This window comes from Cervus elaphus, chromosome 21 (assembly GCF_910594005.1).
Source record: "Cervus elaphus chromosome 21, mCerEla1.1, whole genome shotgun sequence".
NCBI lineage: Eukaryota > Metazoa > Chordata > Mammalia > Artiodactyla > Cervidae > Cervus > Cervus elaphus.
In genome coordinates, this window is record NC_057835.1 from 26,026,474 (window position 1) to 26,049,740 (window position 23,267).

Sequence of the window (23,267 nt, forward strand, 5' to 3'; positions counted from 1 at the left end):
GTAAAAGGCCTTTTCTGTAATGAGCATGCGCTAGGATTACGAAACAAGATTCTCAACATTTCTCTAGGCGATGATGTGATTTTTACCTGGAAACTGGTGATCCAGTGTTCATGAGGTTCTTTCCACATTAAAATAAACAGGTACTCTAGTTCATAATGTCCACACAGGTGTTAAAATCTCTGTGTAAAGTTACTAGAGCCAAAATCTTTCTTTTTAACCTTCATTCAAGTTCTGTTTCTTCTGTCTTTGATGAGTTTTCTTCACTTGGACACTCAAACTTGGAAAAATTCTTTTAAATTCTCACCTCCTGCCATCAGCTGAGGATGGATTTGCAACCAGAAGAAGATTCTAGGGGCAATCAGAACTGGGTCTTAAGAAACAAGATCTCAGGACTGTGGATCTGGGGGTGTGATTCCACACAACCTAGGTGACACCTAGGTATTCACTTGTTTATTGTTATCCCTCCTTTAATAGATTTTTACTTGAAGTAGAAAATGTTTCCAGAATATAAAAAATATGTAAAAAGAATAACATCATGAATACTCAGACACTCATCACCTTGATTAAGAAATAAATCAACTCTAATTATAAGGGAAAGATTTGTTGTGTTTTTCAGTCACTAAGTCATATCTGACTACCTATCTGTGACCTCCTTGTCTCTCACTTTTCTTCTAAGGAGCAAAGGTCTTTTAATTTCATGGCTGCAGTCACCATCTGCAGTGATTTTGGAGCCCAAAAATATAATGTCTGTCACTGTTTCCACTGTTTCCCTATCTATTTGCCATGAAGTGATGGGACCAGATGCCATGATCTTAGTTTTCTGAATGTTGAGTTTTAAGCCAACTTTTTCATTCTCCTCTTTCACTTTCATCAAAAGGCTGTTTAGTCTCTCTTCACTTTCTGCCATAAGGGTGGTGTCGTCTGCATGTCTGAGGTTATTGATATTTCTCCTGGCAAACTTGATTTCAGCTTGTGCTTCATCCAGCCTGGCATTTCACATGATTTACTCTGCACATAAGTTAAGTAAGCAGGGTGACAATATACAGCCTTAATGTACTCCTTTTCCTATTTGGAACCAGACTGTTGTTCTATGTCCAGTTCTAACTGTTGCTTCTTGACCTGCATACAGATTTCTCAGGAGTCAGGTAAGGTGGTCTGACTCCTATCGCTTCAAGAATTTTCCACAGTTTGTTGTGATCCGCATAGTCAAAGGCTTTAGCGTAGTCAATAAAGCAGAAGTGGGTTTTTTTCTGGAATTTTTTTGCTTTTTCGATGATCCAAAGGATGTTGGCAATTTTTTTTTTTTTTTTTAAGACTAGTCAAGTGCAGTAGTGAGAAGGGGGGAAGAGTAGAATGAAGAGTTTGATCTGTAACTGACTGTGAACAATCAGTTGAGATAACTCACTACCTTCGGACCAGCCAGGATGTTGGCAATTTGATCTCTGATTCCTCTGCTTTTTCAAAATCCAGCTTGAACATGTGGGAGTTCACGGTTAACGTACTGTTGAAGACTGGCTTGGAGAATTTTGAGCATTACTTTGCTAGCGTGTGAGGTGAGTACAATTGTGCGATAGTTTGAACATTCCTTGGCATTGCCTTTCTTTGAGATTGGAATGAAAACTGACCTTTTCCAGTCCTTTGGCCACTGCTGAGTTTTCCAAATTTCCTGGCATATTGAGTGCAGCACTTTCACAGCATCATCTTTTAGCATTTGAAATAGCTCAGCTGGAATTCCATCACCTCCACTAGACTTGTTCATAGTGATGCTTCCTAAGGCCCACTTGACTTTGCACTCCAGGATATCTGGCTCTACGTGAGTGATCACGCCATCATGGTTATCTGGGTCATGAAGATCTTTTTTTGTATAGTTCTTCTGTGTATTCTTGCCACCTCTTCTTAATATGTTCTGCTTCCGTTAGATCCATACCATTTCTGTCCTTTATTGTGCCCATCTTTGCATGAAATGTTCCCTTGGCATCTCTAATGTTTCTGAAGAGATCTCTAGTCCTTCCCATGCTATTCTTCCAAGAATCCTTGGAAGAAAAGTTATGACCAACCTAGACAATATTAAAAAGCAGAGACAAAAAAATAAATAAATATAAAGCAGAGAAATTACTTTGCCAACAAAGGTCCATCTAGTCAATGCTATGGTTTTTCCAGTAGTCATGTACGGATGTGAGAGTTGGACTATAAAGAAAACTGAGTGCCCAAGAATTGATGCTTTTGAACTGTGATGTTGGAGAAGACTCATGAAAGTCACTTGGATGCAAGGAGATCCAACCAGTCCATCCTAAAGGAAATCAGTTCTGAATATTCATTGGAAGGACTGATGCTGAAGCTGAAACTCCAATACTTTGGCCACCTGATGCAAAGAACTGACTCATTTGAAAAGACCTTGATCCTGGGAAAGATTGAAAGCAGGAGGAAATGGGGACGACAGAGAATGAGATGGTTGGATGGCATCACTGACTCAATGGACATGAGTTTGAGTAAGCTCTGGGAGTTGGTGATGAACAGGGATTCAAGGGATTAGATCTGTAGATAGAGTGCCTGAAGAACTATGGATGGAGGTTCATAAAATTGTTAGGAGGCAGTGATCAAAACCATTTCCAAGAAGAAGAAATGCATGCAAAAAGGCAAAATAGTTGTCTGAGGAGGCCTTACAAATAGCTGAGAAAAGGGGAAGCAAAAGGCAAAGGAGAAAAGGAAAGATACATCCATCTGAATGAAGAGTTCCAAATAATAGCAAAGAGAGATAAGAAAACCTTCCTCAGTGATCACTGCAAAGAAATAGAGGAAAGCAATAGAATGGGAAAGACTAGAGATCTCTTCAGAAACATTAGAGATGCCAAGGGAACATTTCATGCAAAGATGGGCACAATAAAGGACAGAAATGGTATGGACTTAACAGAAGCAGAACATATTAAGAAGAGATGGCAAGAATACACAGAAGAACTATACAAAAAAGATCTTCATGACCCAGATAACTACAATGGTGTGCTCACTCACCTAGAGCCAGACATCCTGGAGTGCAAAGTCAAGTGGGCCTTAGGAAGCATCACTATGAACAAGTCTAGTGGAGGTGATGGAATTCCAGCTGAGCTATTTCAAATGCTAAAAGATGATGCTGTGAAAGTGCTGCACTCAATATGCCAGAATATTTGGAAAACTCAGCAGTGGCCAAAGGACTGGAAAAGGTCAGTTTTCATTCCAATCTCAAAGAAAGGCAATGCCAAAAAATGTTCAAACTGTCACACAATTGCACTCATCTCAATGTAATGCTCAAAATTGCAAAGTAATGATCAAATTAATGCTCAAAATTTCAAAGTGATGCTCAAAGTTCTCCATGCTAGGCTTCAACAGTACATGAACTGAGAACTTCCAGATTTTCAAGTTGGATTTAGAAAAGGCAGAGGAACCAGAGATCCAATTGCCAACATCCTTTAGATCATAGAAAAAGTAAGAGAATTCCACACAAATATCTATTTCTGCTTTGTTGAATATGCTAAAGCCTTTGACTGTGTGGATCACAACAAACTGTGGAAAATTCTTCAAGAGATGGGAATACCAGATCACCTTACCTGACTCCTGAGAAATCTGTATGTAGGTCAAGAAGCAACAGTTAGAACTGGACATGGAATAATGGACTGGTTCCGTTTTGGGAAAGGAGTATGTTAAGGTTGTATATTGTCACCCTGCTTATTTAACTTATATGCAGAGTACATCATGCAAAACGCCGGGCTGGATGAAACACAAGCTGGAATCAAGATTGCCGGGAGAAATGTCAATAACCTCAGATATGCAGATGACACCACCCTTATGGCAGAAAGTGGAGACAGACTAAACAGCCTTTTGATGAAGGTGAAAGAGGTGAGTGAAAAGCTGGCTTAAAACTCAACATTCAGAAAACTAAGATCATGGTCTGGTCCTATCCCTTCATAGCAAATAGATAGAGAAACAGTGGAAACAATGAGAGACTTTATTTTCTTGGATTCCAAAATCACTGCAGATGGTGACTGCAGCCATGAAATGATAAGGCGCTCGCTCCTTGGAAGAACAGCTATGACCAATCTAGACAGTATATTAAAAAGCAGAGATGTTACTTTGCCAACAAAGGTCCATCTAGTCAAAACTATGGTTTTTCCAGTAGTCATGTATGGATGTGAGAGTTGGACCATAAAGCAAGTTGAGTGCCAAAGAATTGATGCTTTTTTTTTTTGAATTGATGCTTTTGAACTGTGGTGTTGAAGACTCTTGAGAGTCGCTTAGACTGCAAGGAGATCAAACCAGTCAATCCTCAAGGAAATCAGTCCTGAATATTCATTGGAAGGACTGATGCTAAAGCTGAAGCTCCAATATTTTTGCCACCTAATGCAAAGACCTGATTCATCTGGAAAGACCCTGATACTGGGAAAGATTGAAGGCAGGAGGAGACGGGGAGGACAGAAGATGAGGTGGTTGGATGGCATCACTGACTCAATGGACATGAGTTTGAGCAAGCTCTGGGAGTTGGCGATAGACAGGAAGACCTGGCGTGCTGCAGTCCATGGAGTCACAAAGAGTTGGACACGACTGAATGACTGAATTGAACTGAACTGACTAAAACTCACTAGCAACCTTTATTGAGTTCCTGTTTGTGCCAGACATGGAGCTTTCAGAGTTGAAGGATACCCTTGCTAACCCAGACATGATGGGAGACTCATACGAATGGAAGAAAAATATCACAACACAATAAAGTCCAGGAAGGGCTCTGGCAGGTATGTGCTCTGAGAACTAAGGGACCACGGGGAAAGAGACTCTTACTGAGAGCAACGGTGGGGATGGGACTGAGTGGTCAGTAAAGGTGGCCAAGGAGAGTGATTCTGGAGCTGAGTCTGGATGGAGAGAGTTGAGCCCGCACCCAGGAGGAAAGGTGTGGCTGGCGGGGAAGTACCACCCACAGGCTCTGAGGTTCCTGGGAGCACTTGCTGGTATGCAGAGCAACTTCTGGGACCAAGATGAGCTGGAGTGGGCTGTGCTAAGAGCTGGACTTTTCAGGAGGGGCTTCAGACCATCCCAGCTGCATCTCAGTGCACACCCTCTGTTCAGAGATAAGGTGGGGTTCTTACTTGGGAGTGTCCGAGGAGGGCTTCACGGCTTCTGTGAACCCTTTGTAATTATATGCAATATGGTTTCCACGTGGCTCAGATGGTAAAGATTCTGCCTGCAGTACAAGAGACCTGGGTTCGATCCCTGGGTCAGGAAAATCCTCTGGAGAAGGGAATGGCTACCCATGCCAGTATTCATGCCTGAGAAATCCCATGGACAGAGGATCCTCATGGGCTGCAGTCCCTGTGGTCGCAAGGAGTCGGACACAACTGAGTGGCTAACACTTTCTCCTACTTAGCAGCATCACCAGCCTCTGGCTGCTAGATGACAGTTTCACTCCCAGTGGAAAGCTCCAAATACCCCAGCATCACTAAATAGAGGTGGAGGTGGGTTGGGGTGGGGCACTGTTCCAGTGGTTTGCAGCCCTGATAGGTACATGTTAAAATTGTCTGGGGAGCTTCAGAAGCTATCAATGCCTGGTCTCACCCTGACTGATTGCATTCTAATCTCTGGTGGGGGCTGGGGAGGATGTCCACAGCTTTTGGAAAACCCGATGTTCAACCAGCCCTTAAGTTTGAGGCTGCTGCACCTGGCCAGGTATAGGGCACTCCCTAGTGTGAAGAGCGAGGAGGTGGAAGGAGGGGTCAAGATAAGATTCCAGATTTAAATGCTGATGAACTTGACATGCCTAGAGGTCATTTAGATGAAGATATTCACTTCCATTTTCTTGGTCACTGACAGACCATGTGTCCTTGGACCAATTACGTATATTTCCCAGTTTTTATTTTCCTTATCTGTCAACTCTGATAATATCTACTCTGAAGAGTCTGTGAAAGGTAAAATACATTAATGGATGTGGAAGAAAGTAAAAACCATCTCAGGCATGCACTCCCTGTCAGTTTGGGATGTGCTTAGCCACTCAGTTGTGTTTGACTCTTTGTGACCCCATGGACGGCAGCCCGCCAGGCCCTCTGTCCATGCGATTCTCCAGGTAAGAATACTAGAGTGGGTTGCCATTCCCTTCTCCAGGGGATCTTCACAACCCAGGGATCAAACCTATGTCTCCCACGTTGCAGGTGAATTCTTTACCGTCTGAGCCACCGGGGAAGCCCCCCAGTTTGGGATATACCTTCAGAATTCTATTTGCAAAAAATATGGGACAACATTTTGTAAGAGCAAGGAGTGATTTTTTGGGGGGTGGGTGGGAAAAGAACAACAAATATAAAAAGCACAAATTGTAATAGATAAATTCAAGTAAATTAAAATTTAAAATTTCAGGACATCAAAAGGCTTCATCAGCAAAGTTAAAAGACAAACTAAAAACTGGAAAAATATTTGCACAAATTGACAGATTCAAAAATATGCAATAAATTCCTAAAAATAAAAAAAAAAGAAAGACAAAACAACCCAAGAGAAAATAGGCAGCAGATGTGAATAGGAAAGACAAGAAGAAGGGGTCAGAATGGCTAATAAAACAGAATACAAGAGAGGGAGGCGGGAGGGGGATCAGGATGGGGAACACATGTAAATCCATGGCTGATTCATGTCAATGTATGGCAAAAACCACTACAATATTGTAAAGTAATTAGCCTTCAACGAATAAAAATAAATGGAAAAAAACCCCACATAATACAAGAGTCTCACTCCTGCCCCCACCCCCCACTACCAGTTTTTAGTCAATAAATGCCATTGCAAGTGCAGTGTATACTATTTCTCATCTACCAGATGGGCAAATGTTTACAGAATTATAAGGCAAAAGAGACTCAGGCTGCTGTTGGGGGTATCAGTTGGTACTACTACTTTCTGGGCAATTTGATAATATTTAATAAAATTTAAAATGCCCAATAACCTGTAAGTATACTTTTATGAAAATGAACTCTAGCTCTAAGTATTAACATGGATAGATACAAAAGGTGATGTTAGGCAGGATGGTAAGTTACAGAAGTGTGCAGTCTCCTGTTTATTTAAAGTGTAGAAAATGCAAAACAATTATACATTTTTGCCAATCATATACATTTTTGCTTTAAAAGAAATGTATGCAGGGGAATATTTAAAACCAAACTGAGGATATTGGGTCTCTGCAGGGTGGGAGAGGAATGAGATTGGGAGGTGACACAGGCTGAAGAAATGGAATAATTTGCCCTCGTGTCAAACCATCCTAGAGTGCGGTCCAGCGTGTGTGCTGTTAAGCTCTGCATCCCTTTGGTGCATCCTTCTTTTAAGCTCTTATCCCCGTATTTGAAAGAAGAACTTTTTCTGAAGGAGTTGTGCTCAATCTGTTTACAAAGATTTAACTGGGGGAAATTAGTGGTTTTGCCAAATAACCTTTTCAATTTCCTGATAATTTTTAAATATTAAAATATTAAAAATATTTCAGGCATAGCGTATCAGTGGGCTTCCCTGATAGCTCAGTTGGTAAAGAATCTGCCTGCAATGCAGGAGACCCTGGTCTGATTCCTGGGTCGGGAAGATCTGTTGGAGAAGGGATAGGCTACCCACTCCAGTATTCTTGGGCTTCCCTTGTGGCTCAGCTGGTAAAGAATCCGCCTGCAATGAGGCAGACCTGGGTTTGATCCCTGGGTTGGGAAGATCCCCGGAAGAAGGGAAAGGCTACCCACTCCAGTATTCTGGCCTAGAGAATTCCAGGGACTGTGTGGGGTGGCATACATGGGGTGGTAAAGAGTCAGACACGACTGAGCAACTTTCACTTTCAGCATATCAGTACCAGCACATGTTATAACTGTTTATCTACTACATTTTTAATTTTTATTTTTTTTACATTTTTAAAACCTGGATTTGATATATAACATATGGACAAAAACATAATTTCCCTATCATTGAAGTTCAAAGAGTTAGTTCAATTATGTTTCTTAATTGTTAAAGAATCATCTATTCTTTTTTACACCCAGTTTTTTCCCCTATTCTTACAAAACTCTAATCATACTGGAGGGAACAAAGAGGTCCATAATTCTTCAGTCTGAGCCCATTTTATATGTATATATTTTTTTGGTCCCAAAAGAGCCCATAATATATATATATATAGGTATATTTTTGGTCCCAAAAGTGTTTGAAACAGGAACCAACGTTGACATGGAGCTTCACTATTTTGAAAATCTTCTTACATGTGTTTTAGTCCTGGAGTCCAAAGACTCTTCAGGGTCGATTGGTGCATATAGTTACTTTCATCAGTTTGTAGAGACCATAATGCAGGGGTTTTAAGAGATTTATTCTGAGACCCATTGATCTTGTTGGTCAGAATTCCATGTTCAGATGCACTGAAATGGCAACTTTAGGACAGATCTCACAGGAGAACCCACAGAGCTGGGAGATCATATTACATTGTTGTGCTCAGCTGCTAAATTGGGGGCCAGCTAAATTGGGGGTGTTCGGTTACAAAGAACAGAAATGGCAAACTGGGGTTTGTTGACCTGAGCAATCTCAGTGGACCAGCTGGGATGGAGCTGAATGAGGTGTGGATGCAATGGGTAAGGGATGGAGCCAGGACTGTGGACCACTCTCTGAAGAGCCAAGATATGGGGGGGAGAGCTGAAGTTGGACTTGGGGAGAAGGGAGGGGTTTTTACTTCCTTATTAAAGATAGGAAATTCCAGAGCATGTTTGATGTGGTAGAGGAAGAGAGTGAATGATTTAGATTATAAATAGAATTCAGATGTGAAAAAGTACGGAGCCTCTGATGGAGTGTTTCACTGAGAGCAGGAGATGGAGCGCAGGATGGTACCAAAGCAAATGCATCGCTCTCTGGTGGATGGAAGGTGGCCTCCCCCCTCACGATGGTCCCTGTTTTCTCCCTGATTCAACGTTAGCATCTGATGGGGAAGGGATGTGCATTTTTATAAGAAGCTTGAGCCAGAAGGGACAACAAAAGAAAGGAAAAACTCTCCCTATTTTATTTTTATGATATGAGCTGCTCAGACTCCAAAAGTATTAGTGGGTATTTAAAATATCAATAAAAATATTAAAATTTGGATTAGAGCTCAGATATTTTTTTCTGACACTTTCACTAAGCTAGATTTTTCAATTTACTTTCTTGTTCTTAAGACTCAAGCCTTTTCAAATTTTTATGCTTAATGAAAACCATGTAGGTATATTGCAAATCATAGTGTTCTGAATTTTTAATAATGTAGTTTATTAAGAAATTATCAGGGAATTCCCTGTTGGTCCAGTGGCTAAGACTCTGCGCTCCTGATACAGGGGGGCTGGGTTCGATCCCTGGTCAGGGAACTAGATCCCACATGCCACAACTAAGACTCTATGCAGCCAAATAAATAAAAATAAATGTTTTTTTTTTTTTTTAAAGAAATTGTCACATGGAAGGACTTGACATGTCTATCTAGTAACTAGAATCTCAGCCTCTACTATTCTCCATTTTGGGTAGAGAAGTGAAAACTATTTTAATGGGGTTTAGAGTAAGATTTTCATGTGAGCTAGTGTGGTGTTCATACTTGTTTGAAGTGTCTAGAGGAAATATTCATGGATCATCAGGATTTGAAAAAAATCATGTGTATTGGAAAACCCCCACTGAGTCAGCTAAGATATCCAAAAGGCCATTAATTGTGTCTTAGATTATTGTTCCCCGCTCCCTTTTTTTGTTGGGATTTGAGATGTACAATTTTGTCAGATCACTTGCTGTCACAGTATGAACGTGTCAAGGTAGGTAAGAAAAACTCATGAAACAGAATACACTCATGTCCTTGCAACATTCTTTGAAGATAAGTTGATTAATAGAGATGAGGAATTGAACATGCTTTATCCTGGAAGGAGGAAAAGCAGAACAACTCACTTTTGGTTTGCATTAGTGCACGTAGTCAGGGAGAGGGCTCTGTGTTCAGCTCCACACTTCTGGTCCCCAAATAAGATCCCCAGTGTGTGTGAGTGGAGAGCATCCTGTTGTTTTCCTTCTTTCAGGGACACCCACGTGGAGCAGGCGTGAGGAAACCAGGCTGGACACCAGGGTTCTGGATGGCTTTTACTGTTACAACGGCTCCCTGTTTTCAAGCTTGTTTTCCTTACGGTTAATTTTTTTGGGCAAGTGGGGTAGGGTTCTAGTTTTGACCCTGGATATGATAGTGAGGAAGCTACTTTGTATCTGCGGGGGGCTGTGTCTCTTCCAGTTCTGTGATTCCAATCCTGTATAAATCAAACTCTATGTATCACCCGGATACTGGAAAGCATTCTGCATCTGCAAATATGACTGAATAGAGTCACACTAACATATTAGAACCCAAAGGTTATTAGCACATAAAATATTTGAAATAAACCTTTGGAATGAAAAGAGGGAGGACATGTTGACTAGTTTCATTAGAGGAGTTCCAGGATTCCAGCTTCGAAGGGTACACGTGCGTACTCAGTCACTTCAGTCTTGTCTGTTTGTGACCCCGAGGACTGTAGCTTGCCAGGCTCCTCTGTCCATTGGACTTCCCAGGCAAGAATGCTGGAGTGAGTTGTCGTGACCCTTCTTCAGGGGATTGGACAGACCCAGGGATCAAGCCTGAGTCTCTTGTGTCTCCTGCATTGCAGGCAGATTCTTTACCATCTGAGTCACCAGGGAAGCCTGTGAAGAGTATAAAAGGGTGTAAAGTGATGTCTCATTGACACTGTCTCACGTTATCATGAACTAGCAAAGTCAAAGAAGGACCCATGTGTCTGATAGCCTGTGTGCCAACTGTGGCATCTAATAAGGCTTCTTTTTGAGATAAGCCAGGGCCATGGAGGCCCAGCTCTCACCAGGCACATGAGCCGCTTGTTCAGAATTTAGACTTTACAGATTCAAAAAGCTGAGAAGACACTGATACTTTCTTGTCCCTGTCTCACCATCGCAACTAGGAGGATTTCCTAGTATGTTGCTTAATTATGCCTCAGTTTTCTCATCTGAAATAGTATAATGTTTGTAATATAAATATTGGCTTCCCAGGTGGTGCTACTGGTAAAAAAATCCACCTATCAATGCAGGAGATGCAAGACATGTGGGTTAGATCCCTGGGCTGGGAAGAACCTCTGGAGGAGGAAATGGCAAACTATTCCAGTATTCTTGCCTGGAAAATTCCATGGGCAGAGGAGCCTGGTGGGCTACAGTCTGTGGGGTCACAAAGAGTCAGACACAACTGAGTGACTAAGCGTATATACGATAATATTGAGCAGAGTTCCCTGTGCTTTAGTGGTCCTTCTTGGTTAAAGCTTCCTTTCTCATGCTATTCTGTTTTTGATATCAAGGTTTATAAATGGCAAAAAATGAGTTTAGTTTTCATTCTCTTTCTCTTTTCTTGAGTTGGTTAAAGTAAAGATAGTAATTTTCTATTCCTCAAAGTTTTGGTAAAATTCACCTTTAAAACTGCTTAAGCCTGGAGATTTTCTGATATTGATGACTCATTCAGTTTCCTTAATATTTTATGTCTATTCGTATTTTCAGTTTCTTTTTGAGTTAATTTTGGCAGTTCATATTTTCCATTCCATTTAAGTTGTCAAGTTTGTTGGCATATAGTTGTTCGGGGTATTCTTTTATGATGTCTTAAAGTTTTACTGTATCTTTTATGACCTATTTTTTTATTTGTTGCTGTTGTTGTGTGGTCACTAAGTCATATTCGACTCTTTGTGACCCCATGGACTAACCCACCAGGCTCCTCTGTCCATGGGATTTCTCATGCAAGAATCCTAGAGTGGGTTGCCATTTCCTTCTCCAGGGGAACTTACCAACCTAGGGATATAATCTGAGCCTCCTGCATTGACAGGGAGATTCTTTACCACTGAGCCGCCAGGGAAGCCCCATATGTTTTATTGGTTTGTTTCAAAGATTCACCCTTTGCCTTTATCTATCCCTCTCTTACTTCTTTAATTTCCTCTTAGTGCATTATTTTGCATTATTTACTTCATTTTACTTTCTTTGGGTTAACTGTGTTCCTTTACAAACTCCTAGAGTTGTATGCTTACCTCTTTAATTTCAATTTGTCCTAGTATTAACACTTAAGCATATATACACTCTGTCTAAATATTGATTTTGTGGTAGCCCACAGAGTATGGACAGGGAGGCCTGTTCGTGGGGTTGCAAAGAGTTGGACACAACTGAGCAACTGAACTGAACTGAACAGAGTACCACATGTATTTAGCTTTCAAGTATCACCAAGAATTTTAAAGAAGTAATCCCTCTCCACTATCCACATCAGTAATTCACAGTTCACAAGAGGCAAGCAGCTGTTCATTTTTCAGTTTCTTTAGAGTTTTTAATCTCTTTGTTTCTATTTTTTTTCAGAATTCTCCTTAATATAATGTGCATACATGTTTGCACCTATATGTGTATGCTTTTTTATAATCAAATTTATTTATTTTTAATTGTAGGATAATTGCTTTACAATATTGTGCTGGTTTCTGCCGAACATCAACATGAAACAGTCATAGGTATGTGTATGTCTTTATTTCTAATCACCATGATGTATTCTCGTAGCTCACTGTTTCAGTTTATCTGCTGACTTCCTGCTGCAGAAGATAAGGGGTGCTCCCACATCCGTCCTCTGCCTCCGTCCTAGGAGAGCCAGGGTCACCGTTTTACATTGAATCGATACTCGGCTCTGCACTGTTGAATGGATGTATAAGTAGTATTCGCAGAATTGCTGTGCAGTAGAGCGTGAACACGTTTCCTGTTTCATAATCCTTTCCCTCCCTCAAGTTAATTATAGGCTCTTGGATTTTGTTTTCCTTGGTTTTCTGCTTTCCTAGCCTATTTGGCTTCCCAAGGTCTCCTCTGTAAGTTTCAGCCTCTTCTCACTGTTGGCCATGTACATCAGATATTTGATTGGTATTCTTTCTTTCTCAGAGACCAGCCTCTGAGAATTCTGTCTACTCTTTCTGATCTAAACTTGTGCTCTAGGCCTGCTCCAGGAGCCCCTCCGGGGGTTTCTCTTCACTGTTATGCTGGGAATCAGAGGCTTGAACAAGGAAAGGGAAAGGGACTTTCTCCGAAGTTCTCCTACGGGTTCCTGCATCTGGTTCTCCCCCTGTATTTATGCCACTGTTCTGGTGGACCGCACTCTTCAGGGGCTTACTGAGAAGAGAAGTGTATTGTTCCTGATCATTTCACATAATTCTTATTAGTTTCTGAAATACTCGTAATTACCATCTGTCTCCATGTGCCTCGGTGTAGGTCATTTTCTTTTATTATCCTGGGAACTTAGTAAGCCCACTCAGTTTGGGAGCTCGTTTGGTTCAGTAATAGGGGAATTTCTATAATTATTTTTAGAATAAAACTGTCTTTTTTTGTGCATGTGTGTCTTTATGGGAAAACTGTTATCAACTGTTAGCACTCTTGAACCTATCCTCTGTTTTTTCTACGTTTCTTATCCTTTGTCTTTTTTCCATCATCCTATTTGTGTGTGTGTGTATATATATATATGTACAAATATATATGTACTTACAAGTATGTACATGGGCTTCCCTGGTGCCATTAGTCATAAAGAACCTGCCTGCCAACGCAGGAGACTAAGAGATGTGAGTTCTACCCCTGAGTTGGGAAGATATCCTGGAGGAGGACATGGCAACCCACTCCAATATTCTTGCCTGGAGAATCCCATGGACAGAGGAGCCTGGTGGGCTACTGTCCATAGAGTTGCAGAGTCGGACATGACTGAAATGACTTAGCATGCACTTGTATATTTACATAGCACACATTTATGTGTGTGTGTATATATACAAAAAGGATGATGGAAAAATATGTATCAGTTTTATCCTCACTTAAATTTGAATATTTAGTCATTTTTCTTACGATTTCTCCTTTTGTCCATGAATTATTTATAAGTTTACTTTGTATTTTCTAAAGCAGTGTGTATGTTGAGGGGGGCATTGGAAATCTTTGTGCCCTTGATTTTTAATATTACTGAATTTTGATCTGATAATTGGTCAGCATATAATTTTAAAGATATTAATATGTATTGAGTTTCCCTTTGACTTAATGCTTGTTCATGCTTAAGTTTCCTACTATCTCACATGTGCTTGAACCCAGGGAATATTTTCTGTTTGCTGGAGGTAGTATTTTACATATGCTTCCCTTACATCAAGCCTACCAATGGGAAAACATTTATTCATACTTTATCATCTTATCTGTCGTTTTCCAGGAGATTTATGTTCACTAGTCCCCGAACAGTCCCTGTGTTGTCCCCTCAGTTACTCCCCTCAGTTAATCCTAGAAACCTCTGATCTGACTTCCGTCTGCACAGTTTTGCCAGAAGGTCACATCCATGGAATTGTACAGTAAGAAGTCTTTTAGCTCTGGCTTCTTTCATTTAGAAAAATCCACTTAAGGCTTACCCTGGTTGTTGTGTGAGTCAACAGTCTGTCCTTCGTTTGGCAGAGTCACGTTCTGCTGTGTGCTTGGACACAGTGTGCATATCCAGACCCCTGTGGAAGCTCATCTGGGTTGTTTCTAGTTTGGGGAATAAAGCTGTTACGTTTGCACAGAGGTTTTTAAGGAAACATGGATCTTCAGTTTGCTTAGGAGTGGGGTTTCTGAGTCATGTGGTAAGCATGTGTCTAACCCTGTTCCCTCCTCCAGGGGAATCTTCCTGACCCAGGGATCAAACCTGTGTCTCCTGCAGTTCAGGCAGATTCTTTACCATGGGATCCACCAGGGAAGCTCCCTTAACACTGTAGGAAATTGTCAAATGGTTTTGCAAAATGTCTGTGTCATCTGTGTTCCTGCTAATGATGAATGAGCGTTTCTGTTGCTCTGCACCTTCACCGTTCTTGCATGGTTGGTCTTTCATGGTTGGTCTGAGGTATGTAGTGGTCCCAATTTAGCTTTCTTCTTTTTTTTCCCTCCAGCTGTACAGCAAGTAGGACCTTAGTTCCCTGACCAGAGATTGAACCCAAGCCCTTGGCAGTGAGGGCTCAGGGAGTCCTAACCACTGGACCACCAGGGAATTCTCTAATTTAGCTTTCTTAATGTTTCATTTCACATGCTTATTTGCCATCTGTTTATTATCTTTTGAGAAGTATCTTTTCATATATTTCGCTCATTTTAAAGGGTAGGGTGGTTCAAACATTGTTGCACTTTAAGAGCTCTTTATATATGCCACACAGATATGAGGTTTTTATCAGATGTAGGATATATAAATATTTATCTCAAAGTTTGTGGCTTGACTTTTCATTCTCTTAACAGTGTATTTTACAGAGCAAAAGTTTTAAATTTTTTAAGGGTATGATTTATCAGATTTTCTATTATGACTCATGTTTTTAGGCTCATATCTAAACACTACTCACCACACCCAAGTTCACAGGGATTTTCTCCTCAGTTTCTTCTAGAATTTTTAAAGTTTTAGATTTAGAATTAGGTCAATGATTTACTCTGAGTTAATTTTTGTACACACTATGAGGCATGGGTGAAGATTTGTTTTTGTTTTGTTTTTTTCCTTTTTTGCACAGGGGTACTCCATTGTTCCAGAAACATTTGTTGAAAATATAAAACTTTCTTTACTAAGTTGCCTTTGTAAATACTTTTGCCAAAAGTGAACTGTGCGTGGGGGGTCTATTTCTGTTTCATTGTTAAATGGACATATCTGTCCCTCCAGCATCTTTCCATTCAGCATCTCTGCAGTCCGAGTGCACTTACACCTCGCCACCACTAGATGGAGCCCGCACAGCAGCTCATTTCCTAGGGCTTCCTCTCCATTCGTGTTTCAGCGCTCTATTTTTTAAAATTAATTAATTTATTTTAACTGGAGGCTAATTACTTTAAAATGTTGTAGTGGTTTTTGCCATACACTGACATGAATCAGCCATGATTGTACATGTGTCCCCCATCCTGAACCCCCTCCTACCTCTCTCCCCATCCCATCCCTCAGGGTTGTCCCAGCGCACCGGCTTTAAGTGCTCGTTTCATGCGTTGAACTTGGACTGGTGATCTATTTCACATATGGTAATATGCATGTTTCAATGCTATTCTCCCAAGTCATCCCACCCTCGCCTTCTCCCACAGAGTCCAAAAGTCTGTTCTTTATGTCTCTTTGTATACATCTCTGTTCTTTGTGTCTCTTTTGCTGTCTCACATGTAGGGTCATCATCATTTTTTAAATTCCATACATATGCATTAATATACTGTATTGGTGCTTTTCTTTCTGACTTAACTTCAGTCTATAATAGACTCCAGTTTCACCCACCTCACTAGAACTGATTCAAATGCATTCTTTTTAATAGCTGAGTAATATTCTGTTGTGTATATGTACCACAGCTTTCTTACCCATTCATCTGCCAGTGGACATCTAGGTTGCTTCCATGTCCTAGCTATAGTAAACAGTGCTGCAATGAACATTGGGGTACACATGTCTCTTTCAATTATGCTTTCCTCAGTGTGCATGCCCAACAGTGGGATTGCTGGGTCATATGGCAGTTCTCAGTCATGTCTGACTCTTTGCCACCCCATGGACTAGTCCATGGAATTCTCCAGGCCAGAATACTGGAGTGGGTAGCCTTTCCCTTCTCCAGGGGATCTTCCCAACCCAGGGATTGAACTCAGGTCTTCCGCATTGCGGGCAGATTCTTTACCAACTGAGCTATCAGGGAAGCCTCAATCCCAAAGAAAGGCAATGCGAAAGAATGTTCAAACTACCAGACAATTGCACTCATCTCACACGCTAGTAAAGTAATGCTCAAAATTCTCCAAGCCAGGCTCCAGCAATACGTGAACCGTGAACTTCCATATGTTCAAGCTGGTTTAGAAAAGGCAGAGGAACCAGAGATCAAATTGCCAACATCCACTGGGTCATCGAAAAAGCAAGAGAGTTCCAGAAAAACATCTATTTCTGCTTTATTGACTATGCCAAAGCCTTTGACTGTGTGGATCACAACAAACTGTGGAAAATTCTGAAAGAGATGGGAATACCAGACCACCTGACCTGCCTCTTGAGAAATCTATATGCAAGTCAAGAAGCAACAGTTAGAACCAGACATGGAACAACAGACTGGTTCCAAATAGAAAAGGAGTACGTCAATGCTGTAAATTGTCACCCTGCTTATTTAACTTATATGCAGAGTACATCATGAGAAACGCTGGGCTGGAAGAAGCACAAGCTGGAATCAAGATTACCGGGAGAAATATCAATAACCTCAGATATGCAGATGACACCACCCTTATGGCAGAAAGTGAAGAAGAACTAAAAACCTCTTAATGAAAGTGAAAGAGAGTGAAAAAGTTGGCTTAAAGTTCAACATTCAGAAAACTAAGATCATGGCACCTGATCCCATCACTTCATGGCAAATAGATGGGGAAACAGTGGAAAAAGTGTCAGACTTTTTTTGTGGGGGGGCTCCAAAATCACTGCAGACGGCCACTGCAGCCATGAAATTAAAAGATGCTTACTCCTTGAAAGGAAAGTTATGACCAACCTAGACAGCATATTAAAAAGCAGAGACATTACTTGGAATTTAGAAAGTATAGATGTGAGAGTTGGACTATAAAGAAAGCTGAGTGCCAAAGAATTGATGCTTTTGAACTGTGGTGTTGGAGAAGACTCTTGAGAGTCCCTTGGACTGCAAGGAGATCGAACCAGTCCATCTTGTAGGAGATCAGTCCTGGGTGTTCATTGGAAGGACTGATGCTGAAGCTGAAACTCCAATACTTTGGCCACCTGATGTGAAGAACTGACTGATTGGAAAAGACCCTGATGCTGGGAAAGATTGAAGGCAGGGGGAGAAGGGGACGGCAGAGGATGAGATGGCTGGATGGCATCACTGACTCAATGGACATGAGTTTGGGTAAACTCTGGGAGTTGGTGATGGACAGGGAGGCCTGGCGTGCTGCAGTCTGTGGACTCTTCACCTGGGTGGCAAAGAGTCAGGCACAACTGAGTGACTGAACTGAACTGAACTAAATGGCAGTTCTATTTCCAGTTTTTAAAGGAATCTCCACACTGTTCTCCATAGTGGCTGTACTAGTTTGCATTCCCGCCAACAATGTAAGAGGGTTCCCTTTTCTCCATCCCCTCTCCTCTGTGTTTTATTTATTTATTTATTTTCCCAATTATTTTTATTAGTTGGAGGCTAATTACTTTACAATATTGTAGTGGTTTTTGCCATCCATTAACATGAACCAGCCATGGATTTACATGTGTTTCCCATCCTGATCCCCCCTCCCACCTCCCTCCCCATCCCATCCCTTTGGGTCTTTCCAGTGCACCAGCCCTGAGCACTTGTCTCATGCATCCAACCTGGACTGGCGATCTGTTTCACACTTGATAATATACATGTTTCAATGCTATTCTCTCAGATCATCTCACCCTCGCCTTCTCCCACAGAGTCCAAAGTTTGTTCTATACACCTGTATCTCTTTTTCTGTCCTGCATATAGGGTTACCGTTACCATCTTTTTAAATTCCATATATATGCGTTAGTATACTGTATTGGTCTTTATCTTTCTGGCTTACTTCACTCTGTATAATGGGCTCCAGTTTCATCCATCTCATTAGAACTGATTCAAATGTATTCTTTTTAATGGCTGAGTAATGTTTCCATTGTGTATATGTACCATAGCTTTCTTTTTTTTTTTTTTTTTTTACCATAGCTTTCTTATCCATTCGTCTGCTGATGGGCATCTAGGTTGTTTCCATGTCCTGGCTATTATAAACAGTGCTGCGATGATCATTGGGGTGCACGTGTCTCTTTCAGATCTGGTTTCCTCAGTGTGTATGCCCAGAAGTGGGATTGCTGGGTCATATGGCAGTTCTATTTCCAGTTTTTTAAGGAATCTCCACACTGTTCTCCATAGTGGCTGTACTAGTTTGCATTCCCACCAACAGTGTAAGAGGGTTCCCTTTTCTCCACACCCTCTCCAGCATTTATTGCTTGTAGACTTTTGGATAGCAGCCATTCTGACTGGCGTGTAGTGGTACCTCATTGTGGTTTTGATTTGCATCTCTCTGAGAATAAGTGATGTTGCGCATCTTTTCATGTGTTTGTTAGCCATCTGTATGTCTTCTTTGGAGAAATGTCTGTTTAGTTCTTTGGCCCATTTTTTGATTGGGTCATTTGTTTTTCTGGAATTGAGCTGCAGGAGTTGCTTGTATATTTTTGAGATTAATCCTTTGTCTGTTTCTTCGTTTGCTATTATTTTCTCCCATTCTGAAGGCTGTCTTTTCACCTTGCTTATAGTTTCCTTCACTGTGCAAAAGCTTTTAAGTTTAATTAGGCCCCATTTGTTTATTTTTGCTTTTATTTCCAATATTCTGGGAGGTGGGTCATAGAGGATCTTGCTGTGATTTATGTCGGCAAGTTTTGCCTATGTTCTCCTCTAGGAGTTTTATAGTTTCTGGTCTTACATTTAGATCTTTAATCCATTTTGAGTTTATTTTTGTGTATGGTGTTAGAAAGTGTTCTAGTTTCATTCTTTTACAAATGGTTGACCAGTTTTCCCAGCACCACTTGTTAAAGAGGTTGCCTTTTTTCCATTGTATATTCTTGCCTCCTTTGTCAAAGATAAGGTGTCCATAGGTTTGTGGATTTATCTCTGGGCTTTCTATTTTGTTCCATTGATCTATATTTCTATCTTTGTGCCAGTACCATACTGTCTTGATGACTGTGGCTTTGTAGTAGAGCCTGAAGTCAGGCAGGTTGATTCCTCCAGTTCCATTCTTCTCGCTCAAGACTGCTTTGGCTATTCGAGTTTTTTTTGTATTTTCATACAAATTGTGAAATTATTTGTTCTAGTTCTGTGAAAAATACCATTGGCAGCTTGATAGGGATTGCACTGAATATATAGATTGCTTTGGGCAGTATAGCCATTTACACAATAATGGTTCTTCCAATCCATGAACACGGTATATTTCTCCATCTATTTGTGTCCTCTTTGATCTCTTTCATCAGTGTTTTATAGTTTTCTATATATAGGTCTTTTGTTTCTTTAGGTAGATATACTCCTAAGTACTTTATTCTTTTTGTTGCAATGGTGAATTGTATTGTTTCCTTAATTTCTCTTTCTGTTTTCTCATTGTTAGTGTACAGGAATGCAAGGGATTTCTCTGTGTTAATTTTATATCCTGCAACTTTACTATATTCATTGATTAGCTCTAGTAATTTTCTGGTAGAGTCTTTAGAGTTTTCTATGTAGAGGATCATGTCGTCTGCAAACAGTGAGAGTTTTACTTCTTCTTTTCCTATCTGGATTCCTTTTATTTTTTTTTCTGCTCTGATTGCTATGACCAACACTTCCAAAACTATGTTGAATAGTAGTGGTGAGAGTGGGCACCCTTGTCTTGTTCCTGACTTTAGGGGAAATGCTTTCAATTTTTCACCATTGAAGATAATGTTTGCTGTGGGTTTGTCATATATAGCTTTTATTATGTTGAGGTATGCTCCTTCTATTCCTGCTTTCTGGAAAGTTTTTATCATAAATGGATGTTGTGTTATATTTAAAACAGATAACCAGCAAGGTCCTACTGTATAGTCCAGAGAACACTGCTCAATATTTTGAACAATCTAAACCTTAAAATAATTTGAAAAAGAATAGATACATGTATATGTAGAACAATTGCTGTACACCTGAAACTATTACAACATTGTTAATCAACTATACTCCAATATAAAACGACAAGTTAAAAAAATCAACCACCATAAAAAAAGAAAGTGAAGTAAACACGGCAGTGCAGAGGTACACAGGCCTTGAGTGGACTAGAGAGTGTTACAGTTGTTGTTCCTGACAGCAGATCTGTCTTTGGCCTGATCTCTGTTAACGTCATTATCAGCATCTTCCATGAAGACACAGAAGACAAGGTTAGCAGGTGTGCGGGTGACACAAAGCCAGGGAGAGGCATGGCTGCCTTTGTAGGCGTCATAAAGATTCCAGGAGCTTTCAGTGGACTGAAAGCAGACAAGTGGATGGGTGCATAAGTTTCCTGCCTTTGATGGAGTAGCAAAAACAGCTTTAGACAATGAAAGGGGAGATCTGAGTATGTGTGTCGTAATAGCTGTGATGCTGTAACCATGCCATTTCACGCAGTGCTGCTCAGAGGGTAGGCCATGGATCACCCAGTCCGAAATGGCCTGTTGCCCTTCCTGGATGAGGTAGGAGCTCCTGCCAGGAGTCAGTGAAATTCATCATGAAGCACATTGCTTAGTGGAGCCAAATAGGTACAACTTTCCAGGCGAAGGAAGCAGGGAGACAACCTGTGGTCCAGAAGCCCCTCTTCATCTCGGAGAGAGCCTGCCTTTGAGTAGTGCTGAATTGCAAAGGCTCCTTGGTGTCCGGACTAAGTACTTAGGACTAACAGTGCTACGTACACTATTTGCATCCTCACATTTGGACAGAGGCACAATAGACCTGAGGGCTTCCCTGGTGGCTCAGTGGTAAAGAACCCACCTGCCAATACAGGAGACCCAAGAGACATGAGTTTGACCCCTGGGTTGGGAAGATGCCCTGGAGTAAGAAATGGCAACCCACTTCAGTATTCTTGCCTGGAAAATTTCATAGACAGAGGAGTCTGGTGGGCTACAGTCTATGGGGGTTGTAAAGATTTGGGTACAATGGAGCAACTGATCACAGCAGAGTGACTGGCCCTGGAAGGAGTAGGTCCACAGGCTGGACCAGGCTGCCTCACTTTCCTCGTTGGACAGATGGCATCAGCAATATCTAACACAAAGGGCTGTTGTGCTGAGGGTCAGAAGTGTAATGGCAAAGTTCATGGCACATTTCTTGGCACATGGTAAAAATGTGCTCAGTCTGTGGAAATATGAATTAGTGTGTTTCTCCTTCATGCCTCTTGGAGGAAAGTACTGTTGTTTTCCCTGTTTCAGAGATGAAGAACTGAGCTGAGTTCCGATGCAGTTTAACAGCATCCCCTGGTCATGCAGTTCCTACATGTCAGGCCCAGGCGTAAAGCCACGCATTCTCTGACTTTAGGTTTCGGATGGGTGCTAATTGATCATAGTGCACTGCCCATTCCTGGCTGGGCCAGACCAGTGACTTTTAATTCTTTTGACCAAAATTCAGTCGTCATAACCTAGTACACTCACTGTCCTTCCACAGGCACATGGACACATAATCTGATGCAAAAGTTTCATGAAATAATTCTTCTCCTTCATAAATACAATGCACTCTGAATTCTTCTACTCCATTTTTTAAAGGAAAAGCTGGTGGTAACCTATTGAGATTGATTTCCTGACCCACACATGTGCTGGGACCCACAAAGTGAAAGCTCTATAATAGCAATTTCTATGAACTCTTCAGTTCTGATTTTTCTGACTCTCCTAGAGAAACAAAACGAAAAACCACACACACACACAAAAGCCTTCCAACCCAATTTCCTTCGTCCAGAACAGAAGACCTGAACTTGGGAGTAGTTCATGGGGGAGAGAATAAGGATTTTAGCCTAGGTTGACATGTGGAAATGAGGAAGGCTTGCCTTCAAGGCCACCTCAGGAATCCTGTGTTACCTGTGGGGCACCAAGTTTTAAGAGAAATCAACCACCTGAACACATTCATCAAAGGACAGTCAAGGTGGAACAGAGTCTGAAATTGTTCAAGGAGCTGGACATGTTTAATCTGATTCTGATGGAAAGAGCCTCTACATCATTAAAAAATAAAGTATATTATGATAATAGGTCTCTATTGGATAATAGTTGAATAAGGTTTGGCCTGTCTGATGCGTTATCTCACATCAAGCTTATTTTTATTGGTTTTTTCGATTTTGGTGTCTAAAGTGAGAATCATACAAAATGATTGTTACTGCACTTCCGTCCTGGGAAAAGCAGACAGGAAACCGCCCCTCCCAGGCTAAGCGGAGGAGTTCTTGAGCTTGCCCTTGGCCAGACGTCTGCCCAGCTTCAAAGGGTTTTCAAAGGGCGGTGACCTACTCCAGCCCAGGCCATGCTTTGGAAGTCAGACCTTCGTCTGCCAGGAGCCAGCCCGCCCGGGAAAGCCCCTGCTCCCCAGCCTCTGGGCTGGTGGGAAGCTCTTACCCGGCTGTTTCCCTCCCTGTGGACTCCCAGTAAATCAGGAAAGGAGGGAGTGAGAGCTGAGTGGTCCCTCCCCAAGTTTCAGTGGCCTCGGGAACGCCTGGGGCTGGAATTCCCCCCGAAAGGTGGCTCCAACAATAGAGGTTTGCGCTGCGTGACCGGGCAGAACATTTTATTTGAAGAAGAAGATTTGATGGTAGTTTATTAAATTCAGGAAGGAAAGGGGAGAGAGGCGTCA